We start from the raw sequence: 21951 nt of genomic DNA, 5'->3' as shown, positions 1-21951 counted from the left end.
CATCCAAACTGCCTAGGCTCCCACCCTCTCTTAACCCTGTACTTAAGCCTATACTAGGGTTCCTTTATTAAAGCCTAACTCTGTTTTATAAGCTGGCTGCTACTGAAATTATTTTCTTCATTAAAGTCACGAATCCTGTTTTCTTTTGCATTGTGGTCCCTAAAAGTCTAGGGGGAATTTGTTAGTTTGCTGAAGGGAGACAGTGGGAAATTGCCCCAACCCCAACTGGCCTAGCTTGTAGTTTTTGGAGTTGCCAAGTTACTATAACCATCTGAACTAATTTCCTAAAGGTCCCTCTTTCCCTTCCTCTCCCCACTATCTACACACACACACACACACACACACACACACACATACACACACACACACACTGCCTCCCAGTGGCTCTCAGAAATTACTTTTTTGGAGAGGTATAAGCAACAGGATGCCCTGTATCTTCCACATCTTGCATGCATTCCTAATTCATTCATTCCATTATAAATGTTGAGTGCCAGCCCACTAGGGTTTTGCCTTTAGATTTGTTTACTTATTCTAATGCGCATTTATTCTAGGAGGGTTTTCCTTCTTTAACTTAACTTCATTAGCTTACAACTCGGGCTTCTAACTTTTAATGTTCAATTCTAACCAACTAGGGATGATGCAGACCTTTGAGAACAAAGTAAATCAGCAAGAGTGCTGGAGAAGGAAGTAATGAACACACAGCCCCCCAAAAAGAAGGGAAGAGCAGCTGTGCTCCAGCAATAGTCTCCTTTGGCACCCTGTCTCTTACGCTTGTGCGAACCCCCACTCCATTGTCAATCACATTTCTTCCCCCAGTCTAATCTATCTGGATGGTTTCAGATTGCTAGCGAAATGCTGCTCTTTTTTTGTCCCATGTTGTGGTCCTGGATGTAAGCTATTGTGTTTACTGGTACTAACATGTTATAACTGGGTACTTAGACACCTACTGGCAGAATTTTCTACAGAAAAATACTTCTTAGCCTGAACAATAGGATACATTAACGAGAATTCCAGTTCTCAGATTAGAAGTAATATTTGGGGTTAAGATGACTTTTGGAGCCAAGCAAAATTCATTATGAAAAAGAACATTTATGCTATATGGGATTAGTTTATTGAGACTATATGAAGCATTCTCTGATATGGTTATGTTATACATAGAGGAGAAATAGCTTTAAAAACATGAGCATGAAGAGAAATGTGATGATATTAATATCAGTTTTAGGAGAGGATTTTTATCACTTGGTGTAGTTATTTTATTTCCCACAATAAATGCTGAATCCCTAAAACCAAAAAGTTGGGAAGAGGAAGTCCTTTAAATACAACATGCATGGCAAAGGCAGAGCAGCCCAACTGTTGCCTGTGAAAAATGGACAGATTACCCTGCAAACTGAGAAAAGAGAAGGCTGAGCATGGTGGCCGAGGTCCAACACCTTAGCATTTGTGAAGTTGGGCATCAGGGCTGCAAAGTCCAGATCTCTGCGGATCACACAGTGAAACTGTCTTGAAGAACAAACAAGAAAAAGAAAATGACAAATGGGGGCAGAGCTAGAAAAAAATTTTCACCTGAAATGAGCTACCGCTACCCATGTCAGGAGTCATGAGACACAACGAAGGTATAATTGCATACAAAATTGCCTTTGCAGTTTTGAAACACGAAATAGAACTTTCTCGAAGAGAAGTAAAAAGCTAAGATTTCCTATCAGCAAAGCTCCTGCAGGGTGGAGATTTGTGTGACGCTGCTATGCGGCCTCCGGGGCCAGGCTGAGAAAAAGGAGAACTTGCCAGATCTCAAATGTAACCTCTTCTGCGAGTAGACAATGAGCCCACGTCACTAGCATTTCCTCCTTACTCTTTGTCTAAGCTATTCTTTTAAACTGATCTTTAGCCACACCAGTCTCCAGGGATTGTCATATTTCTGTCTCAGTGTCTCAGTTCTGCTCCGCTTAGTAAACAAAATTCTTACAAAAGCATTTCTAGAATTCAGTCGGCAGGGACACGGGCAAGTAGGAGTGGGGCTGTGTCACTAACAGGTTTAGAGGCGGTGCAAGCCCAGGTGGAGAAAGCACAGAGAACGGGGAGCCTTGGTTGTGTGCATTCTGGCCTCGGCAACTGTGCAGTCTTCAGTAACCTGTCTGTGCCTTTATGTGTTCCTGGTTAAAGCAAGAGACACGGAATAAAGCCCTCCCCAGTTAGCGTCCAACAAGGAAAAACTGACTTTGTCATGTAGAAATAGTCAGGATTCTCCAGACAATGGGCAATATCATGTGTGTATGTGTATGTGTGTTCATGCGGGTGGCTCATGTGTAATGAGGTGAGTGTGCACATGAATGGAGGGCGGAGGACAATCTCAGGTGTTCCTCAGTACAGTACAGTAATTTAGTTATTGTATTTGAGAAATAGTCTCTCACTGGCCTGGAACTCATCAGGTATATTAAGCTAATCTGGCTTTCCAGTCAGCTTTAGGAATCTACCCACCTCAGTCTCTGCGTCATTGGCAAGTACATAGCATTTTTTGTCTTTATAGCCCAGCCAAAGGTTCCCTTCCCTCCCCTCTTCCCAGTTCCTGCCCATGTCTCTCCTCATCCCACCCTACCCCTGCCTCCTCCACTGTTTCTCTTCTGACACAGGTGGGCATCCTATGGATGTGAGCCAGCCATGATACATCAAGCTGCAGGGAACTAGGCACCTCCTCTTCTATGATGGCTGGTTGCAGCAATCTGGTAGAAAGATTGGGTTCCAAAAGCAGGCAACAGAGTCAGAGACATCCCTTGATCTCACTGTCAGGAATCTCACACAAAGATTAAGTTGCATGACTGTAACATATATGCAGAGGGCTTAGGATGAGCAAGAAGCCTAGAACAATGGAAATTCCCAAGAATCTTTGAGGGTGACCCTAGCTAAGACTCCTAGCAAAGGAGGACTGGAGTCTGAACCATATGGCCATTTCCCGTAACCAGGCAAGACTTCCAGGGGAGGGACTGGGACATCAACCCAGCCACAGATCTTTGTCCTACAATTTGTCGTGTCTATAAGATGTGTTGGGGTAAAGCTGGCATAGAAAGTGTGGGAGTGACCAAGTAATGACTGGCAGAGCTGGAGACCCATACCCTGAGAGAGAGCTCTTCCCTGAGGACCAACACTCAGAGACTTGGCCTGGCATGTTTTTGTTTGCTTCATTCCCTTTCACTTGCCATGACCCCTGACAATCGAATTCAGGTCCTCATGATTCGGAGACAAGCACTTTGCCAAGAGCTCACCCCCCCTCCAGCCAATGGACAGCAATGCTACCTTCAGTGAGTAATGTACATTTACTCTCTTGAGGACTTCTTAGAGTCTCAAGTCTTGAAGAAAATCCAGCTTTTTTGGGATCTCAGGACTGCATCTGAATCACTTGGGTAAGCATTTCTAAGGTCAGCTCAAAGCCTCATCTCATAAGGCTATTTCATAATTTCTTTTTGTATTCTGATGCCATTGACTATTCCTTGATATCTAGCCTGGATCTCCCTATTTGTGTTTTCAAAGTATTTTCCTTTATTGTTCTCTCAGCCTATAGGGAGGGTGAGTTGGGCAGAACAGCTAAATGCTGTCTTCTATTAAGCTGGGCCATGGACAATGTGTTTGTACTGAAGTTTCTGTGGTTTTATATTTCATTCCAGTAAGATGATAGAACCTGATCCCCAAGTGGAATGTTCTCCTTCAGGTCTAGCATACCTGCACAATAAAGGCTGTCTCGCTGGCAGGAATACCGAGTTCTCAATGATGGACACAGGGGATGACATTGTTTCTCTTACAGGCCTGTCCCCTTACATCCTAGCTTGATTCCTGACAGTGCTGAGTTTAGAATTCTTAAGCTCATCCTTCTAAAGTGAAACACGGGCTTGAGGAATTGTGCCTAAAATATCTGATATCCCAGTAGTGCCTAATAGGATCACTGACACATGGCTGGTCTTCCTCAGCCACCAACTTTCTCTGTGGATTCGCCAACTCTCAATTGGAAATATTAACAAGCAGGACATCTTTTACTTGGCATGACTCCCTACGATGTATCAGATAGCAACTATTTACATAGAATCTACATTGTATCAGATGCTATGAGAGATCTAGAGCTATTCAAAATATAATATTGTAGACATGTTATATGCAAATATCCCATAAAATATTCCATGGGAAATGAGTGTCCCATGCATTTCCTGGTCCATGAAAAGTCTTAACAGCAATTTCTTGCAGACACGGCGAGAAGGCAGTCATGAAATCATATAGCTGGACCCTCTTTTTTCCCAAGGTGCCTTCCTTTTAGACCCATTGTCCTCGATAAGGAAGTAGAGAAACTAAACAGCAACCTTTCAACATTAAATACCCTATGAGCAAAGGGTTAACACGATGAACTTGGTTTCTATTTGTCTCTGAAGGAGCAGACAGGGTTTTGAAAACTCAAGCACTCAAAAGTGCACGATAGAGATCTCCCTGTTCACTTTGACCTCTCCTTAGAGGCACAGCTGTCCAGCGAAAGACACGAAAGGGAAAAAAGGAGTGAGGCCAGAGATGGGCTTCCCCAGCCTCCTCTGGAATGATGGGTCGGTCCAGGTTTGTGAATCGGTGTCAGAACTGGGCAGGGCAGGGCTCCCTTCTGTAAGCTGTGATTATGAAGGCATCCATCTGTCAACAGAGGCTCTCTGCTGCGTTTCCAACCAGCTTCCTCCCCACTGACTCACTCCGTGATGCCCCATCTAATGTTTATGACCTAACGGTTGATCACCATGGAACTAACACAAACCGGAGACTGTTGAGCAAAACCAGCAGAGAGACTCTGGGCGCTGCAGGGAAAAAGAAAAAGACCCTTATTCATGGAGACCACAGGTGAAGACAGAACATCCCATTCCTCCTGTGGACACTTCCACCAGTTGCTAAAACAGATCCTTGGACACTTTCAAGCTTCTTGAAGAATCCAAATAAGGACTTAGGGTGAGCAAGGACAAACAAATACCACAGCGTTTAGAAACGAAGACCAAGGAATGGGAGGAAATGTGTATGTAGCAATTTAATAAAGTTTGGATCACAAATTCAGCTTCCTTTCTTTTCTGCCAGCATGGGGCCAAGGAAGAAAAGAGAAAAGGCACTTAGTGTCCGGAGAAAGAAGAAAATCCCTCCCCAAACTAAACCTCGGGAACTACTCTCCAACTGGCAGGGTCCAGAACAACGGAGAGAGCATGCCTCCCTATGAAAAGGAAGGCCAGTGGAAAGAAAGAAGTGCTTTTCAGTAAAGACTGTCACAGCAAATGCTGTGAGTGGCAGCAGGCTTTGGCACAGACACGAGAACCAGACGAGGACTCCGGTGGCATGGTCAAGGTGAAGTGTGTCTGACTTCCTGGCCCGCCCTCTCCAGACTAATAATCAGGAGGGGCTGCTCTGGAGCCCTAAGGAGCCTGTATGAAGGCAGTGTCTCCTGGAGTGCTTGCGGCTTGCAAGTAATGGGGAGAGTCTTTTTATAACCATTGCGGCTTCATTTGAAAGGAAGTTCAGGATTGGTGGTAAAGGGAGGGGAACCTTGTGAGCTGCAGACCATCTGAAACGGGGGAAATCATAAATACCAGAGTGTCTGATTATGTGAACGTCTCTTCAAGTCGAATAATGAACCTTCTTCATCTTTGGCTTTGCTGGACTTGGCTCCCTCTGACAACTTTGCAGGCATCAGGGTCTGTCTGGAATTCATTCCAAGTTGGAGTGATATTTTTTCCCTTGACATTTGCAGCTGAGGCGGCCCCAAGGAGGAAGCTGAGGAGCGTAACATTACCAAATATGTCCTTTCTCCTTGCTTGTATGTTTTATTTCCACAGGAAAAGAAGGTCAAGGGGAGCTGGCCAATGAGAATGTGGCCACAGCAGGCAGCTTCTGGCAATGGAGGCCTTGATCGGAAGCCATGGTTCTCAAGAAAGGGAATTGTTGGTGCCCCACGAGTGGAAATCTGTGCTTCGTTACAGGACAAAGTCTGACAATTTTGTGTGTGTGTGTGTGTGTGTGTGTGTTACCAGCTATTTCAGAGGAATTGTCCTTGTGTCGGTCTCCCGCTCTTGAAAGCACTTGAATAGGATTTAAAACCACTGTGTTCCTTTAACTAGTCCATTGTAGTCTCCAGCTGGGAAGGCCAGGGTACAGTGGCTTCAAAAGCTTCCTCTATAAAATGCAGGTGCAGGTTGCCCAAGTCGCTTTAGGTTCCCAAGACTGGGTTCCCTGCTGTTGTTTGATCATGTGCTTCATGCTCTCAAATTAGAGCAGCCTTCCAAATTTGTTTATGTTATAGTTCAGACTTACTACATTTTAATTTTGTTTTAAAATTGTAAAATTTATATCCACGAAATTGGGGCCAGTGAGACGGTCAGCAATTAAAGAAGCCTGCTTCTTGGTCCAAGCACTCAAGTGTGGCCACTCCCCTCCCCAGAGCTCCCATGATGTAGAGGAAAGACTTTCACAAGTTCTACTGACATCCACACATATGCTGTGGTGTGAACATGCCCATGTACAGACACACACAAACTAAAAATTAAATACAAATGATTTTTTAAGAAATAAAGGAGAGGATACGCGGGGCTAGGGATATAGTTTGCTTGGTAGATCACTTGCCTACTACATATGAAGCCTTGGGCCCCATCTGTGATAGGGTATGAAATAGACACAGGGGTACATACACCTGCCATCCTAACAGGAGGCAAGAGGATTAGAATTTCAAGGTCATCCTGGATTTCTGAGTGTGATGCCTGCCTGGGACATATGAGAATATTTAATAAATAAATAATTAATTCTCGTGTTCTTCTTTTTAAGCATGAGTAGTTCATATTAGTACTGTTGTTATAGTAGCTATTGTCACACTTGATACGTGGTCTTCCTCTATTGCCCAGGCTTGCCTAGACCCCACTATGCAGATCAGACAGGTCTCTAAGTCTCCATCTCTCTGTCTCATCTACTCCAGCTTTGGGCTAGAGGCACGTGTCACCCAGCACAGCTGAAGAGCTTACCTTTAAGTACTTCTTGTGGCAACCCACTCCACCTTGGAAATTAGTTCTCTAAGGTCTTTTCAGCCCTTCATTGTTTATGTTTGCTTGCTTGCTTTCTTAAGCCTGTGAGTGCTTCAGGTGAGTGCCTGGCATATGCCAAGCACATGCTGTGCTTTTGAGTTTCATCCACAGCCCAGCTCTGCTTTTCTCTATGGTAGAAGATGTTCGTCTCAAACTAGCGCGTCTGTACCCATGAGGGCTGATGAGGAATGCACCAGAGAAAGGCTGCAGATGGAGCCTCCACACTCACATGTGAAATGCATAAGAAAACTCCCTTTTAAAGACATAATCCCCTCGGTTAATCATTTGCGATATCACTTTTAAAAGAGAACAGTTACAGAAAAAACAAAACAAAACGTTATTTGTGTGTGTGTGTGTGTGTGTGTGTGTGTGTGTGTGTGTGTGTTTATGTGTGTACATATAGAGATCAATGTTTGGGGTCCTCCTCTGTTACTCTCCATTTTATTTTTAATGCACGAGCCCCACTAAATGAGAAGCTCCTAGACAGGCTAGACTAGCAGGCCAGTAAGTTCCCAGGATCCTTTCGTCTCTCTCTGCCCAGCATTAGGACTATAGGAGGGCACCATTCCATCCGACTTTTTATGTATATTCTAAGTCAGGTCCTCAGGCCTGCACAGAGAACACTTTGACAAATGAACCATCTTGGTTCATTAGGTTATATCTCAGTCCCAGGAGATAAAAACTAACTGTTACTCTTAGAGACTTTGATTGACATTTCACCTTGATTCACAAAACATTGAGCCCTAGCAAGGATTAAGGTGACCCAGTGCATTTTGGCCCACAGGAGGGCAAACGTTTCTTTCTGCTGGCTGCTGCAACTGGGAACAGAGCTGTAGTGCTACCCAATGTGATTTCTCAGGAGAATGGGGATAGCAAATTGTTAATACCAAATTCAGCTAATATTACAAGTTCTGACACACAAATATTCAACACCAGGTATTGAAGCCAAGCAGATAGCACTGCTGGCCATGTCCAGCCTGTGGATGGCCCTGGATCTGACTCTCTGCTGAGTTAGTAAGGTCAGTGTTGTTAGGTTTGTGACCTTGGCTCTTTTCATCAGACATTCAAGCTCGTGGGGTGATTATGTGTGTAATGTTTTCCTTAGCTTTATGACTCAACACTTATTTCATCAGTCTGCTAGGGATCCTTCAAAGTACTTAAGACATGACCTCCTATGTAAACTTAATGAGAGAGAGAACGTGGTGGAATTTCTTTTCGTAGTGTTCTTAATAACATGATTTCATGGTCTTCTGGCTCACATGTATCTCATCACCCTCTTTGACTAATGCTAAGATGAGGATAGTGGAATGTAAACGAAGAGCTTCCCAGGGCTGGTTTGCCAAGTATGACATGATTAGTAGTGGATAATGATTAAAACAGCTGAGATAGTTGGGTGGTCAAACAAATTGATTCACTTGACAACGATAACCATGTCATGGTTAGAGGCGTATTGATCACCATTGATAAAAGGGATGAAAATAGAAGGAATTGAGATGTGAACTTGGGGGAAGAACCCAAGAATCAAACACATAAAAGAAATCATGTGGATTTTTATTGGCTAAAGAAATGAGAGTTTTTCTCTGAAATAAATACCCAGATTTTAATTGGGGAAAACTTCAGTAGATTGACAAAGAAAATCATGGTAAAAAGAAAAATGTGTGCATATGAGTGCTAAAAAACAAAGGACTGCATGTGATAGCCCAAGAGAAATAGGAAACAGGACACTTGATTATGACCTTCCCAGCCTCTGAACTACAAAATTAACTTTTATCATTTATCAATTATCCTCTGTATGATGTATTATAGTGGTCCAAATGAGTTGAGATTAATATTACAACAATCCTAGATTTGACTTTGGACAAGGTTTCATGTGACATAGCTTAACTTCTATTTCAATGTATACTCCAAAAATGACCTTGAACTTCTGGTCCTACCTCCTGAGTGCTGGGGTTTCAGACATGCATCACCCTGCCCAGTTTATACAGGGCCAGAACCCAGAGCGAGGGCTGTGTCTATGTGAGGCACTCTGTCAACTGAGCTGTATTTCTAGCTCTTGACTGCAACTTTATACAAAAAGAACAGCAATGAGTAATTATTTTAAAGATCATTTAAGCTTATAGAACAGAGCTTTTATGTTTCTGGGGAGATTTTATTTTTATTTTATATGTATGAGTGTTTTGCTTGTATATATGAAAGTGCACCATTTGAGTGTAGTTCCCACGACAAGGTAGAAGAGGACATCTATTGGCAGACATTTCTGTCCTGCCAGTTCCCACAGCCACTCAGTACCAAAGAAACACACAGAGGCCTACATCAATTATAATCTGGTTGACCTATTAGCTCAGGCTTCTTATTAACTCTAACATCATAAAAACTTCTTGTCTGTGTTAGCCCCGTGGTTTGGTACTTTTGTCAGTGAGACATTCTCATCTTGCTTCCTCTGCATCTGGGTGATGACTGTAGACTGAGCCTTTCCTCTTCCCAGAATTCTCCTATTTTGGTCACCCTGCCTATACTTCCTGCCTGTACGCCCTTCCTATATTTCCTGCCTGGCTATTTGCTAATCAGTGTTTTATTAAACCAATACAAGTGTCAAATCTTTACAAGGAACAAGACCATTGTCCCACAGCAGGCATCTGATCCCCTGGAAAAAGAGTTACAGATGTTTGTGAGCCACAATGTGGGTGCTGGGAACTGAACTTGGATACTCTGCAAGGGCAGCAAGTCACGTTTTTAATCACTGAGCCACTTCTCCAGCTCTAGGGTGTAGTTATTAAACCAAAGTGTTTTAAAAAATAAAAAAGTAAAAAAACAACAATGAGGCCAAGAGATAGTATTCTCTGTTATGCAGATGATGCTGTCTTGGACATTCTAGTCTGGTTTTTCAACACTTGTGGAAAAATTATCCGTAATTATCTCTTGATGATGCTAATGTCTGCCAATGTTTTGTTAAAATAAAACTAAGTTAAAACTACTTTTCATAACCATTATGAATATGAGTAACTGGAATATTAAGTCTATCAAAAGTCCTACTCCATCATGTAACTAACACTACGTTTTACTTATACTTTTGAAGATTGGGCACAATTTCAAAGTCAAAAGTTACATTCTTTCTTAAGGTTTAGATATTATTACCCAAATGATTTATCCCAAGTCATCTAAGCATATTAGGAATGAGCAAAGAGTCCACAGCAGTGGCATCTCCAAGTGACTATTGAGGGGCCAGATTGATCCAATTTATGCAGAAAGTACTCTTTGAATCCTTAACTTTTCCTTAGAAGAAAAGACATAGTCTCTTTTTCAAGACAAGCTGAGATGGAGCTAAAATAAGAGTGAGAAATGGGGTAGCTCCAGAGAATCTTGTATGTCAGGGAGCCCGAGTTGGATATCCTTAGTGGAGATGACATAACATAACCCCTGGACAACTAATTCCCAAATCTTATGATCTCATGAGCAAAAGGAGAAATAGCGAGAGTCAGGAACTCACAACCTTGGCAGCTGGACCCTCCTCAGTGGGAAGTATTGTCTTTGTCATTTGCTTTTGGGGACAAGGCGTCATATCCTCCCTACTAAAGGGAAGGCAAGTTGCCTAGAAGTATAAATGACTTAAGATTACAAGGAAAAAGTATCTAGGTACAAATACCAGCACCCAACACAGGCTTAACATTTTTTCTTCCTCTTTACCTTAGTTTCCTTATGAATATAATTTTATTATAAATGTATATATTTAGTTATACATGTGTATGTCATATGCATGAGTAAGGCTTGCTTCACACCCTATTTTCTTATACCCAAATGCAACTCATAAAACAGTAAAGCAATATTTCTTGAGATTACTGCTCAGAGAGTCGTGGAGTTAGTACTAAAGGTGACATATGATAATGAGTGACGTTTAAAATATGATCATTTCTTTTGAACCTTTTGCTCTCCAAGGCAGGATATTCTGCTATCTATTCTGCACAGTAATAAAATTGTTAGAGACAGACCACAGAAATGACTGTGTTTTCCAAGAAACTGATCTTTTTTCAGAAAGGAAACCACATCACCAGGGCACATGGCATTGAGCAGTGCTTTATGGGTGAGGAAGTAAAACACTGTCAGGTTAGGAGAACACCATTTGCTTTCCTGCTGAATCCCAGTCCTAGTGACCTAAGTTACTAAATACTGGTGACTTGGACAGAACCATCTTGTGCAGGGGATGGGCCAGAGAATTAGCGCTGCACAGCTCAATAAAAAGAGTTAATTTGAGTTCAGTATATCATATATCTTACTCTTTAAACTTAAAATTATCCTAGCACCCCATAAAAATGCATATTTTATTTTCTTACCTTGGCATACATACTTTCAAAATGAAAAAATAGATACACATATATCTATAGGTTTCATAGGACTTTATGCCAGCAAACTATGCAGACAGGTACATTCATTTTTATAATATCCGAATGTTCCATTCAAGGCACATGGCATTTGGGTGACTAACAGTCAAAGGGACAAGAATTAAGAGTAATATAATTTTTAATATGCAGAATGCTCTATAGTCACCATGACAACTGTTGTGCTATCTCAATAGTTTTGGATGACCAGCCTGAAATCCTAAGAAAGAAGTTCTCTGAATGTTGAAAAGAAACACTATCTTATTATTAGGAAAGAATGTGTTATATTTATAGTATCTGAGAGGAGGAATCTGAAGTCACTGCACACATTTTTTTTCTTCTCTTCCCTAAGGCTGGTTGAATCCTGTCTCCACTCTAAAGCAGTTTATCTCTTCAATAGCAGCAGTGATGCAGACACATTGCTTTTCTTTCTGGGGCACAGGGTATGTGACAGACATTACCCTGAAGCTTGAACAGTTCTGGTCTAAAGAGAGTTGGTGCTGAATATTAAATCCATAGGGAGGGGACCCACAAGTTCTTCAGTGTGATTATTTGTCATGTATTTTTAATATGCCCAGTCAATGGCTGTCACTGTTCTTCCTTTCATGTAAAGTCAGATCAAGGTCTACATTATTTCTTAAGTGTTGTCATAAATTGTGCAAAATCCAAAAGGCTCAAGGCATGAGCAAGCCTCTATGGAAAAAAATGCTTTTATGGTGCTCAGCAGACTGAGAACTGTTGCATAACTCTGTATATTATCTTTCCTATCAAGGTAGGTATAGATGCATGAGAATATAGTCGTGTTAGCCCTCCACCAATATTTTCTGTTTCTTGGATATGATCAAGACTATGGCTATTGTAGGGAGGCCGCTTGTTTGTTTCCTGGCTGCCCAGACTCCAGAAATAATACCATATTATTTAAATTACTATTTGGGCCATTAGCTCTAGGCTCTTATTGGCTAACTCTTACATCTTAATTTAACCCAACTCTATTAATCTGTGCATCACCACAAGATCATGGCCTACCAGCAAAGTTTCAGCATGTCTGTCTCCAGTGGCAGCTCCATGGCTTCTTCTTGACTCTGCCTTCTTCCTCCCAGTATTCAGTTTAGTTTTCCCCACCTAGCTAAGTTCTGCCCTGTTATAGGCCCAAAGCAGTTTCTTTATTCATTAATGGTAATCATAGAATACAGAGGGGAATCCCACATTGCATGGCAGGAGAAATTTTCTTCAGTTTTGTTTTGTTTTCTTATGAGAGTTTCTGATCCAATTGAATGTGGCACCTCCTTGATATTGACCCATTTCCCTGCTCTCAGTCCTCTCTGTCTTTTCAACACCCCCCCCCCCCAAACATCCTGTCACCCCTAGTTTACTTCAGTTTAATTACAAGCATTTTCCGTTTCTGATCCATCAAGAACAGTCTTTGCTAAGCACGCACTGCCCAGTCCAGAGGCATAACACTTTACAGGCATTGAACAATGGCTATCTGTTCTCTCCTGTGAAGCTTCCAGAAACAAGCTTTAGCGAGCTGCCATGTGTTTATCTTTCTTAACACTCCAACAGGCACCCCTCCGTGACTCACACACACAGAAAGCCAGAGGCCTTGAGTGGTTGTTTATTCTCCCCAGCTGGATAACCCTGCACCCCTGCACGTGGCTCTCAGCAAGGGCCAGGATTAGACAAGCTTGGGGGAGGTGCCCACATTGTCCTGTAGATCCAAGTATAAACAAAACCTCGGGAGTTTGCCTTTTCCCAGATCCTTTAAGTAAGTGCAGGGTTGACCAGGAAACCCAGCTCAGCTTGCCATCTTTACTTTTCCTCATTAAGACTCAAAGGGGAGAGGCGGGGTGAGCTTAGATGGCACGGATACAATGAAGGTTGTTGTCATTTTCAGGAGCTTAGAACACAGTCTTTAGCCTGGAGATGTGACCCATGGTGGCTATTAACAGAAGACTGTTGAAGGCAGGGCTACACTAGCTGGCTGTGCTTGCTTTGGAGACTTAAGGATGAACCACAACGAATTGTATGTGAGCTCCAAGAGTTGACCAGCTTGCAGCTGCCCTGCCATCTGCTTGTTCTCTACCCACTCTTGTGGGGTTTTCCTGTACACGACTTAATATTCAGAAGCAGCTCAAAGGATCCCTTGTAAAAAGACTAAGGTCCTTCTGTCAAATCACTATCCTCCCTCTCCAGATATCTGTCTCCCTGAACTGCAGTCTCCATTTCTTTTGCTCTGCGAGGTCTATTTGTGTTCTTGCTCCATGCATGATGCTTAAGTCAGTTCCTTTAGGTAACAAGCAAGAATGTTCACTGAGTTCACAGAAATAGGCCGCCTGAGTGTTGTCCCTGTCTAAGCTTCAGTCTAGCCGTCTGGTAGGATTGTGTGACACTATTTCTGGGGAGACAGCAACAAAAAACCTACTCATCCCAGATAGGGAACAAACAACAGACCAAGTATAGATACCACTAGACCCTTGGTAAGGCAATGAATTTTATCTATTTTATCTTGTTGGTGTTGTTGTTGTTGCTGGTAAGACTCAACTAGCTTCTCTTTTCCCTAGACATCATCTCATAAATGCATTGAAGTGATTCTATTATTTCACAAACAACAGCTAAAGCTTTGGGTACCAGTGATAAAATTAAAGAGAAAGTGAAATTATGATGAAAGTAAACAAAGCTCCCACCTTGAGACATTGCTAGACTTAGTAAAATTTTAAAACATCATTTTTGCTTGTGTTCTTTAAAAAGTTTATAATTTAAACATAACATTTGCAATGTTTACCAAGATGAGTGAAGGTAATGTGTCTACTTTTACTTTATATACATCTAAATTGTGTATTTTACATAAATTTTTGAAACTATGTTCATTTCTCAAAAGGAATGGACAATATGCAATCACCTCTTCAATTTTGTGTGAACAGTAGGTAGTGTATTACAATAAATTTATCATAATATTAACCTAAGAAAATAATGTAAGTTATTGGAGGTCAATTAATATTCTATTTGCATGTTTTATTTTTGAGCTTGTATACATTAAAAATATAATGTGAGTGCAAATTATTGAAGCATGATTCACAACTCGGGATTCATGGTATAATTCTGTGATTTAGCAGGTTCTTTGAAGCTTGCAATTACTGACTCCAGCAAATCTTTTTTTCTGTGTGGCTCAAGTAGACCTGGATAGTTATATATCTATCTTCAAGCTTCTGAAAGGAGATTCCTACTTCCTGAATAAGTGTGCTTCCCATTGAAGGAAGAAACCCAAGATTGCCTGTTTCAGATTAGTGACACCCATCACAATCACTAGAACATCAAGATAGCTAGAATGTGACAAACAGCTTGGTCCTTTCTCCTACACAGTAGAAGGACAGTGGTGCCGGAGAATTGTCTGTATTCTGGCCAATCAGCGTTTATTTAAAACAAGCTTATAATCTTATTGAGACCTCTGTGTGATTTTCTGTGGGGCTAAATGGCTGCGGGAACTGGGCAGGACAGAAACCCCGACAAGCAGCCCCTCATGTTACAGGACACCCTTTCTGACTTAACCGTCTCGTGTTCTAGGCTTTCCCGTAAGCTTACTCTTCAGAAGTGCCTGTGCTTTGCCTCTTTGCAGACTACTTTGCTTTTGGATTTAACAGTTCCTCTCCCCCACCACAATTCTTGTCTGTGGGAAAAAAAAAATTCCAGGCTCTTTTGGATATCTGATAAGAGTGATACTAAAATCCAAAGAACAAAATTCTTACTGTTTGACCGAATGACTGAGAGCAAAGAAGCACATTTCCAAAGAATTTTAAAATGTATGTATGCATTTTCAGAGGTATGAGGTCCTCTTAGATAAAGCCTTCTCATTTTCATTCATTTAATTTCTGAAACAGTGGCTAAAATACCTCCAGAAGATTCTCAGGAATGTTATCTTTTACTCTCAGCTGGAGTATTCATTCCAGTTAAAACCGCCTTCTGACCAGGGTGGTCCAAGAGATTCTCAAAACAACATAGCCTATGGCTGTTGCCCCCCTGAGGTTGAAGGTAAGTGTTTTATTGAAGACATCACTAATGTTGGACTTGGGAGATGTGAGTTCGAACTGTCTCTAAAACTCCCTCCCTAAAAGCTAGCTTTTCTAGTACTTGGAACAGGTATGTAAGCTGCTAAAGGAGGAAAGCAACCTCCACTCCTACCCAACCGTGATGCCCGTGAACCACAACAATGACCAAAATGGCAAGATCTCCTGGAAGGTGCAATAGTGCTGCTTACATCTTGGTAGTAACCACCAACTGTCTAATTGGATTCAAGGCCCATTTAACAGGAAAGAAATCATTCATGCTGTTATCAACCAAGCCTACTGCATGTAGCTAATGAGGTTATGTATTGATCATACAGTTGGACCTACTTTTGCCACCTTCCTAAACCAGTATAACTGCAGTCTAAATACTTGTCTTCTTGCCTACAGATTAAGCATGGCTTTCACTTCTCATCAAAAAAACTTTTTTAAATTTTTGTATTTTTCAGTAGCAGACAATTACAGAAGTCCTAACTAGTCAAAATGCAAAAAAAAAAAAAAGCCTAACTGTGGGATGTTCAGCCTCAGTGAATATACATACAAGACAACTTCTGCACCTAAGTTTCAGGGAATGTGGAAGAGGGAGTACAGAGGAGTAACTTTAAGGTCAAGAGAAACGGCAAGTCTGCTGTGAGATCGCACCTTCTACCTATGACATGAGAGCTACACCAATGAAATCACAGCAGTGTGGCTGCCTAAACAAAATCTACTTAATTCTTGCATCAGTTGACATTGCAAGGTCAATGGGGAAAATCTCACAGGGCTTCATCCTCCAATAAACAGCTATGAACAATTAGCAGCTACCTAGAGAGGGAGAATTAGTCCTCCCTAGAGATGAGCCTTTCTGATTGGTTATTCAATACCAAGTGGCCTTGTTTCTAGCCCTTCTACGTCTCTAAAATACACATGAGGGTGACAAAGAACAGACTCAGTCAGTTATACTTATATATGTATTCTTATACACATATGTAACAACAACAGTAAAAGAAGAAGAGATCATGAATTTGGGAGGGATCACGGAAGAGATAGGATGGAGGAGAAGGAATGATATAACTATATTTTAATTAATTAAAATATTAAAACTCACATGGCTTATTTTACAAAATTAAAACCATCACTTAATAAGTAGTTATTTAACCACTTAGTCCTTGTGTATTTTTTCTAATCTTCCTTGCATTTTTTTTATGCGCTAGAATCATGGACTCAACAAAGGAAATACCTTTCACTGAATGGCCTTTTTACTTTTGATTTTTGTTCTGATTCTTTCCCAGAGATCTTTGATATTATCAGAACCAAGGAAAATCTCACCACACTCTGATGCTTTATCAGATCACTAAATCAGAAACCAATTGGTTTCAAGGTAGCACTTGCACCTATCAGCAGGAAATCCTTTGGGCCTCAGCTCTTTCTCTCTCCCCAGCTGAATGACCCCAGGCAGAAAGACTGAAGAGCTGCACTCCAGCATTCCACAGCAACTCAACTTCATCTGTCAACTCTTGGCTTCAGCTTCATGCGGAATTCTGACATGGGGAAATACTTCAAAGCAATTGTATTGCCCCTTGCATAAAGCCCAACTCTAGCTGTGTTCAAGATAAGAAGAAAGCTTCCCACCAGTTCTGTTATCATATTGTCATTAAACATTTTTTTTGTATTCTGTGCAGGGTTCTGGCTGGACTCTGAGAATATAAATATGACTCATACAAACAAGAGAGTTCCTTATCTCATGTGTGTCTTTCTCACAAGCCGAGACACAGTGAAGATAATTGCCTAGGCTGTGACATTATGTGTTCATAGAGTCAGCTACATCAGGCACTGTGTGGACCATGCTAATACAGGGAACTCAGATGAAAGGCCATTAGCCCAGCTGGAACTTTAGAGATGTCTTTCGGGAGAAATAACACATATTATTATTACAGTGATGAGCACTGAGTGAGGGCATAATGAAAGCCGAAAGGATATGGCTGTGAGAAGAGGCAGGAACAACACCAGTACCTACAAACGTTTAGGTAGATACCAGGACTGGAGAACTGGCAGGGAAAGTTGGAGTTCTATGAAGGAGACAGAGTTTTATGGAAAGGATTAGCCAGTATCCATTTTCCTCTAGAGTCCCTGGCTGAAGGGACTTGGGCAGCCTTCTCTTGAAAAGTGCCGTAAACTCATCAGACTACTTTTTTAACAACAGTATAGCATTTGGGCAAAAGATTCCTATCATGTTCAAGTAAATGAAGGAGGTTTGACTCATGAGATGAAAATAAAACAGAAGTTTAGCCTGATTGAAGACTGGAGTTTTATTTTCAGAGATATAACACATACAGTTTAGTAAAGCAATTTATCTGCACAGTATTAACTGAAACATGTCCTGACTATCCAGTATATCTAAGGTCATAGTCTCCATTATGATTAACTTGAAAATGAGGATGATTTTTATCAACCTAAATCTAACTTCTGTTCACTTCTGTTCCCTGTATCTCTCTTGGTTTCTGGCTTTTAAAGACCAAAGCACCATGACTAGTGGCTGAGGAAAGACAGAAACGCTAAGGTTACAGTGCTCACATTGCCCTAACCCCTTTCTAGCTCCATGTAACTGTAGAAACGCCTGTTCGCTGGTGTGCACTGCATACAAACTACTCACTGTCGACCACATCCGCTGGGCAAACCTCATTTACCAGTCCTAAGGAATGTACAAACTCAGGCTCCAGAACACAGCCCGACTGATCAGTCTGGCTGTCTAAATTGGGAACTAATTAAAGGTTTTAACTGGAAGTCTCTCCTCGTTTAAGCAGAACAGCCATTCAGAAGCAAACATTCCAATGCAGCACTTTTTTGGGGGGGAGAATCCAGTCAGACAACAAGAAACAGTTGCTTCTTGCTGTGTTGCAATGTGTTGTGTCCTCGGTGTATACGCATGGATTGACACAGAATATTCGTTATGTCCTTACGCCGATAGACATGACCCCACAGAAAGATTCTTTCTGAATCAAATCACATTTTCTTTGATTCAAAGTAGTCAACAAGAGTTTTCCCTCCCCTCTATGTAGGATTTCAGTTCAGCCCACCAGCACGGATAAACTATTGTATTTATAGCCTGCATGATTTGGAGAGACACTTGAGCACGTCGATGCCATTTAGATGTGGAAGAATATGAGACTAAGCTGGTCATTTTATTTGCATTCGAAAGTACACTAACTACTAAGGCGGAGAGGCCCGTGATGCCCTCACTTAGAGGATGAGGCAGGAAGGAAGTGGGTGAGTGCAAGACCAGCCGAGGTTCTATAGCAGGACTCTATCTAAAAAGAAACACATTGCTTAACGTGGCCAGAAAGATGACTTCATGGTTAAAAGCACTTGCTGCTCTTCCAGAGGACCCCGGGTTGAATTCTCAGCATCCATACTTGGCAGCTCACAACCACCCGTAACTCCAGCTCCTGGGACTCTGACACCCTGTTCTGACTTCCACAGGCACCCACACTCATGTTCATACACTCACGCGGGCACACAGACATGAACTGCTTAAAGTATCTCCTCCGCATACACAAATATTCAAAGCCTCAAAGCTAATGAAGAGCTTCTGCTTGTACCAACCGCCTATACTGCTTTGGAAGGGCAGCCGACTTAGGCTGGGTTATGTGGATCTAAGACGAAAAGTCCATGAGAAGACTGAAAAGAGAGAGTCATTTCCAAAGGAGAAAATTCCATCTGGGCTTCAGAAGCCCAGGGACGTTAGTATAACATCATTCTTGAAACAAGATTGGAAACAACTCCCTCAAACAGACAGAGCTGACCTCGAGGGGTCAGTAACTGGGGAAAGAGCCATTTAGCTTGAAGGCTGCTGTTGGTGTTGATGATTTGAATATTTTGCATAAATGAGAGAATATGCAGCATGGTTTGAAAAAGCATTGAGAGAGTGAGGTCAATTCCAAGGTGGAGATGAGGGGCAGAGAAGTTATCCTAAGGGTAGAAACTCAGATTCTGCAAGGAAAGAAGAACTAAATCATATATTTTACATATGATTGATTACATATTTTCACAGTGCTAGGGTTTGGACACTCTCATAAGGGAATTGGATAAGGCTCCCAAGAAGAAGGCCGACAGTCACAGCAATGAGTGTACAATTGTCTGATAAGCTATTTGGTCGTGACAGGATGCACACTAAAACAGAAGGGTTTGTAAGCAATGAGAAGAGGTCAGTCAAGGGACAAAAATAGCATTGTTTTTAGTGAAAAACAAATTTAGCTTGTAGATCAAAAAGTATAATTTCTGAATGCTCACAAGCTGTGCATCAGTATATTATGATTGCAACTATCTGAACATCCAAGAAACATACAAATAGAAGTAAAATAAATGCTCATGTTGCCTACAAATTTTAGAGGTAGTTCATCAGTTAAGAGCACTTACAGCTATTGCAGAGGGCTTGGGTTTGGTTTCTGGAATTCACAACCACTGGAACTGCAGTCTCGGGAGATCAGATACCATTGATGCCAAATACTCATATAGTATCACACACATACACCTTTTTCTTTTTTTAAAAAAACAAATCTTTTTAAAAAATTGAACTTTTTTCTGATTTCTATCCCCTTGATCTCCTTCTGTGGACTTATTGCTCTAGCTAGGACCTCAAGAACTATATTGATTAGATATGGAGAGAGTAGACAACTTTGTCTTGTTCCTGATTTCATTGGGATCGCTGTGAGTTTCTCTCCATTTAGTTTGATGTTTGCTGTTGGCTTGCTGTATATTGCCTTCATTATTTTAGGTATGTTCCTTGTATCCCTGCTCTCTCCAAGACCTTTATCATGAAGGGACGTTGTATTTTGTCAAAAGCTTTTTCAGCATCTAATTAGATGATCTCGGGGCTTTTATTTTTTAGTTTCAGATTTTCATAAGTTGAACCATCCCTTTGGATATCAGTGTGATGATTTCTTAGAAAATTAGGAAACTACCTTCCTCAAGACCCAGAAATACCGTCTTTTGGTATATATCCAAAAGATGCTCAACTATGCCATAAGGACGTGTGCTCAATTATGTTCATAGCAGCACTGTTTGTCATAGCCAGAACCTGGAAACAACCTAACTGCCCCTTGAACAAAGAATGGATAAGGAAAATGTGGTACATTTACACAATGGAGTACTACACAGTAGAAAAAATAACAACACCTTGAAATTTGCAGGCAAATGGATAGAGCTAGAAAACATCATTTTGAGTGAAGTAATCCAGACCTAGAAAGACAATTATTACATGTACTCACTCATAAGTGGTTTTTAAACATAAAGCAAAAGAAAACCAGCCTACAAATCACAATCCCAGAGAACCTACACAACAATGAGGACTCTAAGAGAGACTTACATGGACCTAATCTACATGGGGAGTAGGGAAAGACAAGATCTCCTGAGTAAATTGGGAACATGGCGACCTTGGGAGAGGGCTGAAGGGGAGGAGAGAGTCAGGGAGGGGAGTAGACAAAAATGTAGGGCTTAATAAAAATCAAAAAGAAAAGTTGGACTTTTTTCTTTGACAATAGAAGGCCACTGAATTATTTTGACAAAACATAAATGCAGGGAATACAGATAAGCAAAGAGATCCACAAAGGATCTAGATACCAACACTGAAGTTTATATGAAAATCATAAAGCATAAAGGATTGTTATAAACACTCTGGAATATGAGACAAGTAAATAAAGAGTATTTATATATCAGCTATTAAGACTTTTTGTAAAAATAATAACATAATCATGCGTAACAAAACCAAGCCAGTATAGTACGTATGTATCACATATACAAGGACTCATTAGTTTTAATAAGAGGGGCACTATGCTTCAGGGGCTGATATGCCATCTATCCCCAAATAGTGTCACCCGTGCATGCATGTGGGAAGAATGACACTTGACGTCTACTTCCCACCACAAACACAAATTGATTCTCTTTATGTTGCAGTGGTCAACTTGAAAAGTAGATCATGGAGCTTCTAAAGGGTCACATAAGCAAAGGGCTTCATGACTTCCAGCAAACAGCAATCTCTTTTTAAAATTGTGTATGTGTGTGTGATTGTGTGAGTCTATATTAAGTGTGTGGGGATACCCACATAGGTGAGAAGAGAGGATTGGATCCCTTGGAGCTGAGCTACAGGCAGTTGTGAGTCACCATACATGGTGCTGGAAACCCAAATAAGGTTCTCCATGCAAGAAGTAGTGACCTTGAACTGCTGAATAATTTCCTCAGTCCCTAAAGCACCAGTCTCAAAGGAAACACTGAGAAATTAATTTATGAAATTAACTAACTACTTAATCAACTTACCAACAAGTGAAATGTCTGTCCATATGCACACTAGTAAGAGAACACAGAGTGTGTGAATAAATGTGTATGTCTGTATCTCTATTAGTGAATATCATCCCTCATTCCTACAATAGTCGTCTGTGTAAAGAACTCACACAGGGCTGGGCGATGGTGGCACAC

This window comes from Microtus ochrogaster, linkage group LG4 (assembly GCF_000317375.1).
Source record: "Microtus ochrogaster isolate Prairie Vole_2 linkage group LG4, MicOch1.0, whole genome shotgun sequence".
Classification (NCBI taxonomy): Eukaryota; Metazoa; Chordata; class Mammalia; order Rodentia; family Cricetidae; genus Microtus; species Microtus ochrogaster.
The sequence above is the reverse complement of the archived record's forward strand: the minus strand, read 5'-3'. Positions refer to the sequence as shown.